Source organism: Mus pahari, chromosome 21, assembly GCF_900095145.1.
Source record: "Mus pahari chromosome 21, PAHARI_EIJ_v1.1, whole genome shotgun sequence".
NCBI lineage: Eukaryota > Metazoa > Chordata > Mammalia > Rodentia > Muridae > Mus > Mus pahari.
In genome coordinates this window covers 35,674,601-35,682,971 of record NC_034610.1, presented here as the reverse complement: position 1 = coordinate 35,682,971, position 8,371 = coordinate 35,674,601, and the positions used below count along the sequence as shown (strand labels likewise).

General features: G+C 40.9%; 1 non-coding gene across 1 annotated transcript; it reads right to left on the bottom strand.

The window, feature by feature from the left end:
* Positions 1-7,857: 7,857 nt before the first annotated feature.
* LOC115062870 lies at positions 7,858-8,000 on the bottom strand. The gene has a single exon (XR_003842783.1). It is a non-coding gene; the product is annotated as a small nucleolar RNA SNORA48 (small nucleolar RNA).
* Between the last annotated feature and the right edge of the window lie 371 nt (positions 8,001-8,371).

Below are 8,371 nucleotides of genomic sequence, written 5' to 3'. Positions count from 1 at the left end.
AAAAAAAAAAAAAAAAAAGAATTGAAAATATTATTATAGTTACTATTATTGATACTTTAGAAATTGTATTCTTTCTGTTTCTTTGAGAAGTGGTCTTTGGCTTGGGAAAGAAGTCAGTATCTTGCAAGCATAGCATCAGGACGGTACAGGGATCATTATGTGCCCTTAATACCATTTATGCTGAGTTTATATTAACTCTCTTCAGTACTGTGTCAATAGCACAGGTACCATTTGTTTGTTTGTTTGTTTGTTTGCATAATCAAGAAAAAAGAAAAGAGACATAATTACAATTGAAGGTAAACCAACATTGTATCTTATATACAATACTTTATATATAAGATACATCTTCAACATTATTTGTCTTATTAACATCTTCACATAGAGTATAAGTAATTATACACCCCAAATTAGCAATTATCTCACAAAGAATAAAAATTTCTGATCATACTCTGAAACCCTAATCTAACCTCCAAGCAGAAAATTTTTTAGAATACCATAGGGATTGTTTCAAGTACTTCCCACATCCAAAGAAATGCCTACCTCTCTATGTATGTGAAACAGAATTCTAAGTAGAGTTTGAAGGCTCAAAATAAATGGTAATCAATACGTACCTCTCCTAATGTGTTTCCTAACATAGATGCTATTCTACCAAAACTCACCCAATTGTCAGATGCAGCGACTGTCATTACTACTAAGGTTTTTTTGTTCATTTGCTGGTTTTCTTCTACGCACGGCTTCATTGAAATATTTAAATTCCTGAAAACCTGCTTTCTTTCGATCCTTTCCATTCCCTGCTCCAGTGACTTATTCATCTGTCATCTCGATTATTATTAAAATGTAATTATGGATGGCATGTAGTGATTGGTGTGCTGCAAAACAGGCGATCACCGAAACAGGCAAATCGGAATGACTTGTTTGAAAGAAATATTCCCATCTTAATATGTTGTTCCTTTGATTAATGAGGAGAAAAACCCAAATCATGTTCCTATTTTAGACTCATTTTATCTGATAAAGGGGTTGCATCACACGGTGTTCAGAATATATGAATCACTAATATGACTTGAAGTGCTGTTTCTCATGCAGAGAGAGGAAGGGTGATTGCCTCGTGTTTACTCTCACACACACATTTCACAATCCACAACAGAAGGCAAAAAATATTGAGGAAACAAGTTGCACAGGAGTGAAAAATTTCCTCTGACCAGAAGGCTTTGTTTACTCTCCTGCTGTGATCCATCAGCAAACAGCTGTTCCTTGGCCTCCTCAGATAAGAATTCTCTCAGCACAGCACAGTGAAGAAAGAAGGAACTCATTCTTCTTTCAGTTTTGTAAAGCTATGGCAGGAACACGATTCATAATTACTTTCAAGGCATCACATACATTTGGTTCTTTGTACATACATTTTGATGGTTATTATTAAACAAAATCCCCAATTCAGCTCTTCTATCATTACCAAAATAGCAAGAAAATAAGAGTTACTAATCCCAAAGTTAATCCTAAAGATTACAAGCATATTGGGTAAGGTACAAACATTTAAAAATATCAAATTTTAAATTTATTTAATTTTTTTTTAAAAATATAATAAATATACTTTTTTCTCTAAGCCAAAATGTATCAAAAGGCTTAAAGGTGACAATGCTGGTAAAAATCTCATGATAAAAAAAAAAGTCTGCCGGGCATGGTGGTACACGCCTTTAATCCCAGCACTTGGGAGGCAGAGGCAGGCGGATTTCTGAGTTCGAGGCCAGCCTGGTCTACAAAGTGAGTTCCAAGACAGCCAAGGCTATACAGAGAAACTCTGCCTCGAAAAATCCAAAAAAAAAAAAAAAAGTCTAAATAAAAATACATATACAAATTAAATAGCATTCTACTTGGAGAATAACCTAGAGGTTCAGCTATTATGTATTCTTTTTCAAAATGCTTTATGATCAGTTACTACTCATGAAGATAAATAGAATATATTTTTGGTGAGTTATAATGAATGCACACATGACTGAAATGGCTTAACAGTACGCTTTGCAATTACAGAACTGTGTAGACCTCAGAGCGTGCGGCACTGACATGTTTATCTTGTGAGAAAAAATATGACCTAGCAAATTAATATTTTTAATGTTGGAAGGAGACTAATAGAAGCCATGAGCACTGCAGAGAAGTAAATTAGTTTTGCTTCGGAGGCTTATTTATAATTCATTTAGCAAAAATCGTGCAATTCGTGAATTAATTTCTTGGAGGACAGGATTAAAATTCTTCATGTGGAACCTGTTTGACTTGGAGAATTGAATCCCTTTGAGTAACGTCCCTGGGGAGAATGTATCCAAATTTCATTACTAATCCCAAAGTTAATCCTAAAATGATTGAAATGTCGGGTGAGAGTGAACATTAATTAGCACTCCATGGTGTGTGCTATTTTTTTTCTTTTGTTTTATACATGCAAATCAGTGTTTCTACTTTGGCAATTGAAACGTCTTGTCAGCAACATTCACTCAAAATATTTTTGGTCACCTATCATAGGGCATGAACAGCAGAAGATGTCGAAGATCGAACAATGACTGAAATATAGCCTACATCTTATGCTTTTTTTGTGTATAAACTTAAAAATTCATAAATAACAGCGATACAAATGTCTGGAAAGCGAAGAACATGCAAAGTAACAAATGAGTTGAGCCCCTCCATTCAGATACTACAGCTGCCTGTTATTTTTGGAGAGAATTTTTCCTGTATAGTGTTGTCTTAGTTAGGGTTTCATTGCTGTGAAGGGACCCCATGGCCAAGGCAACTCTTAGAAAGACAAATATTTCCTTGGGGCTAGATTACAGTTTCAGAGGTTCAGTACATCATCATTATGGTGGGAAGCATGGCATCCTGCAGGCAGACTTGGAGGAGCCAAGAGTTCTACATCGTGATCTGAAGGCAGTCAGGAATAGACTGTTTTCTGCAAGCAACCAGGAGGAAGGTCTGACTCACACTGACCAGATCTGATCATATGTATGAGACCACAAGACCACACCTCCACAGTGACACATTTCCTCTAACAAGTCTATACCTCCTTCAGTAAGGTCACGCCTCCTAGATAGTGCCAATTCCCATGGGCTAAACATATTCAAACCACCAGAGTCATTCCCTAGTAGAAGATAGCTAGCTACAAATCTTGGAAGAGTCTACACGGTACATAGAAGAGCAGAAGAGAGTCTCCTCTCTATCCACCCCTGGGCTCAGAAAAATAATGAATCTAGTGCCTGGTAGAAAGCTCTATGACAAGAATATAAAACCTAATAGCATCAAAAAGTTTGTCACAAGGAAAAGGATTGTGTTTTTCTATGGTATTAAGTTTGGCCTATGGTTGTCTAGATGTGTATCAAGCTTGACTTGAAGCTGCCCCTGAACACAGTAAACTATAATCTTATTTAGTGCGTAAACAGTCTGTTACCTAATCTATGCAAATAGTTAAATCTCCTTCCATTACAATCAGCAAATGCTCATACTCTAACTGAACAAACCAACCTGCGTGAGGTGCACCCAATTGGACTGTTTCTAAAACTCACTTCCATTTTCTGTCACTTCCATTTCCATAGCTATAAAAATATGTTTGTGTGGATATAGTTTGGCATGTTGAATTATTCCAGAACCATAAAGAAATCATGGAGGTCTGCAAAGGCAGATTTATTGTAACTGTCTCCAACAGTCGTAGTCTGAGTTGGTAGAATATGTGGTAGCCTGGAATTGGCAGCTTCTGGAAATACCACTCCTAGAGAACATAGATGGACCAAAGTTATGTTCAGTGACCATGGTCTGGGGGGAACCTGGACAGATGTGAATTATTTCAGTGCTCTTACAAATAGAACAAGGATACATATGGTGTAGTATTCAACTTTCACTGGAGAAACGGAAACTGAGCATCGTTGCTCTGGAGGGCATATAGTGTGTAAAGGGCATAGTGAAGATTATCTGAAGTAACAATCAGTAACTTTACAAAAAATATGTCACTGTCAACCTTTTCAACCACTCCATAAGTCTTAAGAAACAAGGATAGGAAAAGAATGATGTTGTAAGTGGAACTGGATTTCATGTGAAAACTTGTCAAGAGTCTGAGCCTCCTCTAGTGACTGAATATTAGGCCCAAAATGGCTCACTCCATAGATGCAAAAATCACTAGTTTCTGAATTAGTCAATCAATGCATGGCCACTATGCAATTCAAGTTTTTTTTTTAAAAAAAAAAAAAAGAGAGAGAGAGAGAGAGAGAAGGGGGCTGGTTAGATGGCTCAGTGGGTAAGAACACCCGACTGCTCTTCCAAAGGTCCGGAGTTCAAATCCCAGCAACCACATGGTGGCTCACAACCATCCGTAACAAGATCTGACTCGCTCTTTTGGAGTGTCTGAAGACAGTTACAGTGTACTTACATATAATAAATAAATAAATCTTTAAGAGAGAGAGAGAGGGGGGGGAGAGGGAGAGGGAGAGGGAGAGGGAGAGAGAGGTACAACCAAAGCAGAATCGAGCCTTATAAAATACTGTCTGACAGTTTTAGCAAACAGTCAAGCCCATCTTCAACAACCTCATCAGAAAGTTGAGGTCTGAAAATAGGCCATCACCGAAATCCAAATAGACAGAAGACTACAGAGAACCACATCTCAATTCTCATTAGCCAAAGCAGGCTATGTGAATGGTAATCCAGACAAATTGATGGAGAGGCTAAGAATAGGTACGAGAATGAGAAAGTACCAGAGCCCATAGCCTAAGGGAAAATCTAACATAGGATTTAACTTCAAACTCTCAGCAACTGTTTATACACAAGAACCCAAAGAAATCCCCTTGTGATCATGGATGAGAAAGAATGGAGTAACTGTTTTTGAGATATGCCCAGAATGCCCTTCCCTACTAAGGGGAAAGATTTTACTAGAGTAATATTTGCACGCACAGAAGGAAGGCACTTATCCTACTCTAACCATCTGTAGCCTTCCTATCTCATCTATTCGGAAGAAAAGGAGGAGCTCTAATTTCTGTGGGAATACCCCACTGACGAAAAATAATGATGGCTACTTTTGTTTACCCTTTACCAGAACAGTCCAATAAAACTGAATATTGACCTCAAAATATCAACCCCAAATGATAACAATATGGAAAACACAAAGGTCCTAAATAACCAATTATGTTATTTAAAATTGGAAGAAGTATGGACCTATTGAATACTCCAAAACCATACATTATCATATCAGTTATATCCATTATGGTATGTTACAATCAATATATCGAATGTGTTTATTAATCAGAAAAGATAATAGCAAGTAGCTTGAACCGTTGAATAATCTTTTGATTAGCAGAATACCTGGTAAAAAATACTCTCGCATATATGTTTATTATGCTGATTATGACTTGATGTTTCTTTTGTATGTTACTAAATAATAGCTCCTATTTGCTTAAAACTTGGAGGTATAGTCACAATCAACACAAAATTAATCAGCAGGAATTGCGTGTCTATGTGTACCCACGCAGCCCATTTCAGCATTGTCAATACATGCAAATCTTGCTAGTGTGTTGGCAAAACAACTTCAGTAGTAGGAAAATACTAGTGCTTGGGTTCAAAGCACAAAACAGCCTAAGGGATGAGTTTTGATTTTTGAATGTGCCTCTCTTTGAAGGCTGGTTTTGACATTTCTCCTTTCTTCTAAGCTTATTTTTTCCTCCCTATTAAGTTTTATAATTTCCATTTTATGAGAAAAACCATGCCATTTAAATTTTCAAACATTTACATATATTCTGATCTTATTGAGTTCTATTTTTCCTCTGGAGACTATGTGTTGTGTTCTATATCTTTACAAATACTTTTCTTTTTTTTTTTTTTTTTTTTACTTTTTATTGATTCTATTTGAGTTTCCCATCATGCGCTCTAGTTCTGCTTATCTGCCCATCCCCTCAGATCCAACTTTTGCTCTTGCAACCTCCCCGCCCCCAAATAAGAAACACACAAAGAAACAAAACCCACCAAACAGAAAGCATAAAAATCATCTCATCGTGGAAGCTGTAGTGTGCCGCAGTGTGTCTCACAGTCCATTCCTTTGTCTGACCCTTCACTTGCAAATGTTCAGTGCTAGGTGTCATTAGTCTCTGACTTCTACAGGACCATCAATATTGAATTCTCCCTGGTACACTGGTACTCCTCCCAGTTGTCCTGTTGTTGCCCTGTGTCATGGAGAGCCCGCTCCTGTGTCTCAGATGCACTGGCCCTTTCAGGCGTCCCAACCATTCACAGATGATATAGATTTGGAGAACCAACACAGAGCCCTGGATCTGGGCCTGGGTGATGGCTGAGCTGCTCAGTGGCTCTCCCTTATCCTCAATACCAGCGTTAGCTCTCCAGCACTGCTCCAGCGAGGCCACCCAGTGCTGCCATCAGCAGGAGGCAGGGTCCGGTCTCTTGCTCTTCCACCTTCAGGGCCACCTCACCCACACCCACACCACACCTCCAGAGCTCCACCGTGTTACCCAGTCAAGTATGGGCCCCACTCTCCCAAGTTCTGCAGCCTGTGAGGAGGTGGCTCACCTGAGCCTTCGCCATCAGGGTCAGCTCTGCTGTGTTGCTCAGGTAAGGTGCAAGGTCTGCCCTCCTGAGTGCTACAGCCAAGCGAGTGAGGGAGCAGGGCTAGCTTTCCCATTCTCATGCTTTTAGAGCTAGCTCTCCCAACTATCACAGGTGGTGAGGTGCAAAGGAGCGGGTAAGCAACACCCCCAGTCCCACCCTACCTCAAGGCAAACAAATGGTTGCGCCCCCTCTTCCAACCTGTCACCCTTGGAGGCCAGCTCACCTGTGTGCTCCCCTCCAACTAGTGTCAGTTCTACTGTGCTATCCAGCTGGTGAGGAGCCGGGCTAGCTCTCCTATACTCAGTTCTACTGTGCTATCCAGTGGTGAGGAGCCGGGCTAGCTCTCCTATACTCGCGAACCTGGGGACAATTTTTCTGACTGCCAGACATGGCTTGGGGGAGGAGTCAGCTCTGCATTTGTGCCACCCCATGGCAGAAAGTGGCAGAGTTAGTTCTCACACACTAACACCTCGGGGTCTGCACATCCACACCCCCACCACCAGAGCTAGCTCACCTTGCTGCCTGGACGAAGCACAGGATCTGTTCTCCTGAGCGCTGCACCAGTGAGAGGCGCACCACAGCTAGTGAGGGATGGGTCCAGTTCTGCACAACCCCTAGACATCCTCGTGGTCCTCAGTGGCTGCGCCGACCAGTGATATATCCATATTCTGTAGTGGTATTGTGAGCCACGGGCATCTATACCAACTCCTGCCACTTGTTCACCAAGGACACAGACCTAGTCCTCAGCAGTAGCTCAGGCTGGGATCTCACCACAGCCCCAGGTATCAGGGCTGGCTACTCACAACAGGCTACTCCTTTCTACCCTTGAGTCTTCAGTCTCCAGCTCTCTTCATAATGCTCAAGTTACTCTACATCTCGTTCTCTCCAATCTGTCTATGACATAATTGCACATTGTAGTGGCTCCCTCTGCAAGCTGGCCACGTGACTTGTGGGGGACCTAGGTGACATCTTCCATCTGTGCTGCATGGCATGGTGGCAACCGGGTATCTATGGAATACCTGTACCTTGCACTGGAGGGCAGGTCTATGGGTGGCATGGTGTCTTTCTCCTCCCACACTCTGCTACATAGTGGCAGGGGAGGGATCTGTGTATCCATGGGCCTCCAATGCAGTGGGGGAGGAGGGCAGGTCTTTGGGTATCTTCCCCCCTCCCACATCACAGGACATGGTAATAAGCAGGCTCTGTCTCTCTTCCCCCTCCCACACTGCACTACGCGGATTTTATTTTGTTTTACTTGATTTGATTCATCCGACTTGATTTTTATGAGTCCTAGGCATAAGACAGCTTTGGTCACCAAGCCAGGCATCAAGCTAAGATGAACAAAGGACCGCCATCGGCTCTGCCCCTGACTGATATAAGAAGAACAACAACAACAAAATGTCTCTCTGCCCATTGCCGGGGAAAATAAATGGTTCGTTTTACCAAAGGAATATAAGATGTCTGGTAGCTTGGAGCAGTGCCCTTTCCCTTCAGAGGAGTTCAGGCCCCGACCACCAGTCATCTCTTCTTTCTCTTAGTGTCAGGTTTTTTTGTTTGTGTGTTTGTGTGTTGTTATTTATAGGGTTTTCCCTCTTTATTCCACTTATTGGGAGATTTGTTTAACTTATCTTTCAGTACACTGCTGAAACTTTAGTTTCCTCTTTCAGTGGGTGTTGTACATTACCCTCTCATTTTCTTAGGGGTACCGAATCCCTCTCTTCTTTAAGTCTGTAGGAATATTTCTGTTAGTGAATGCTTTGGGGTTTTCTTTTTTATTATTATTATTATTATTATT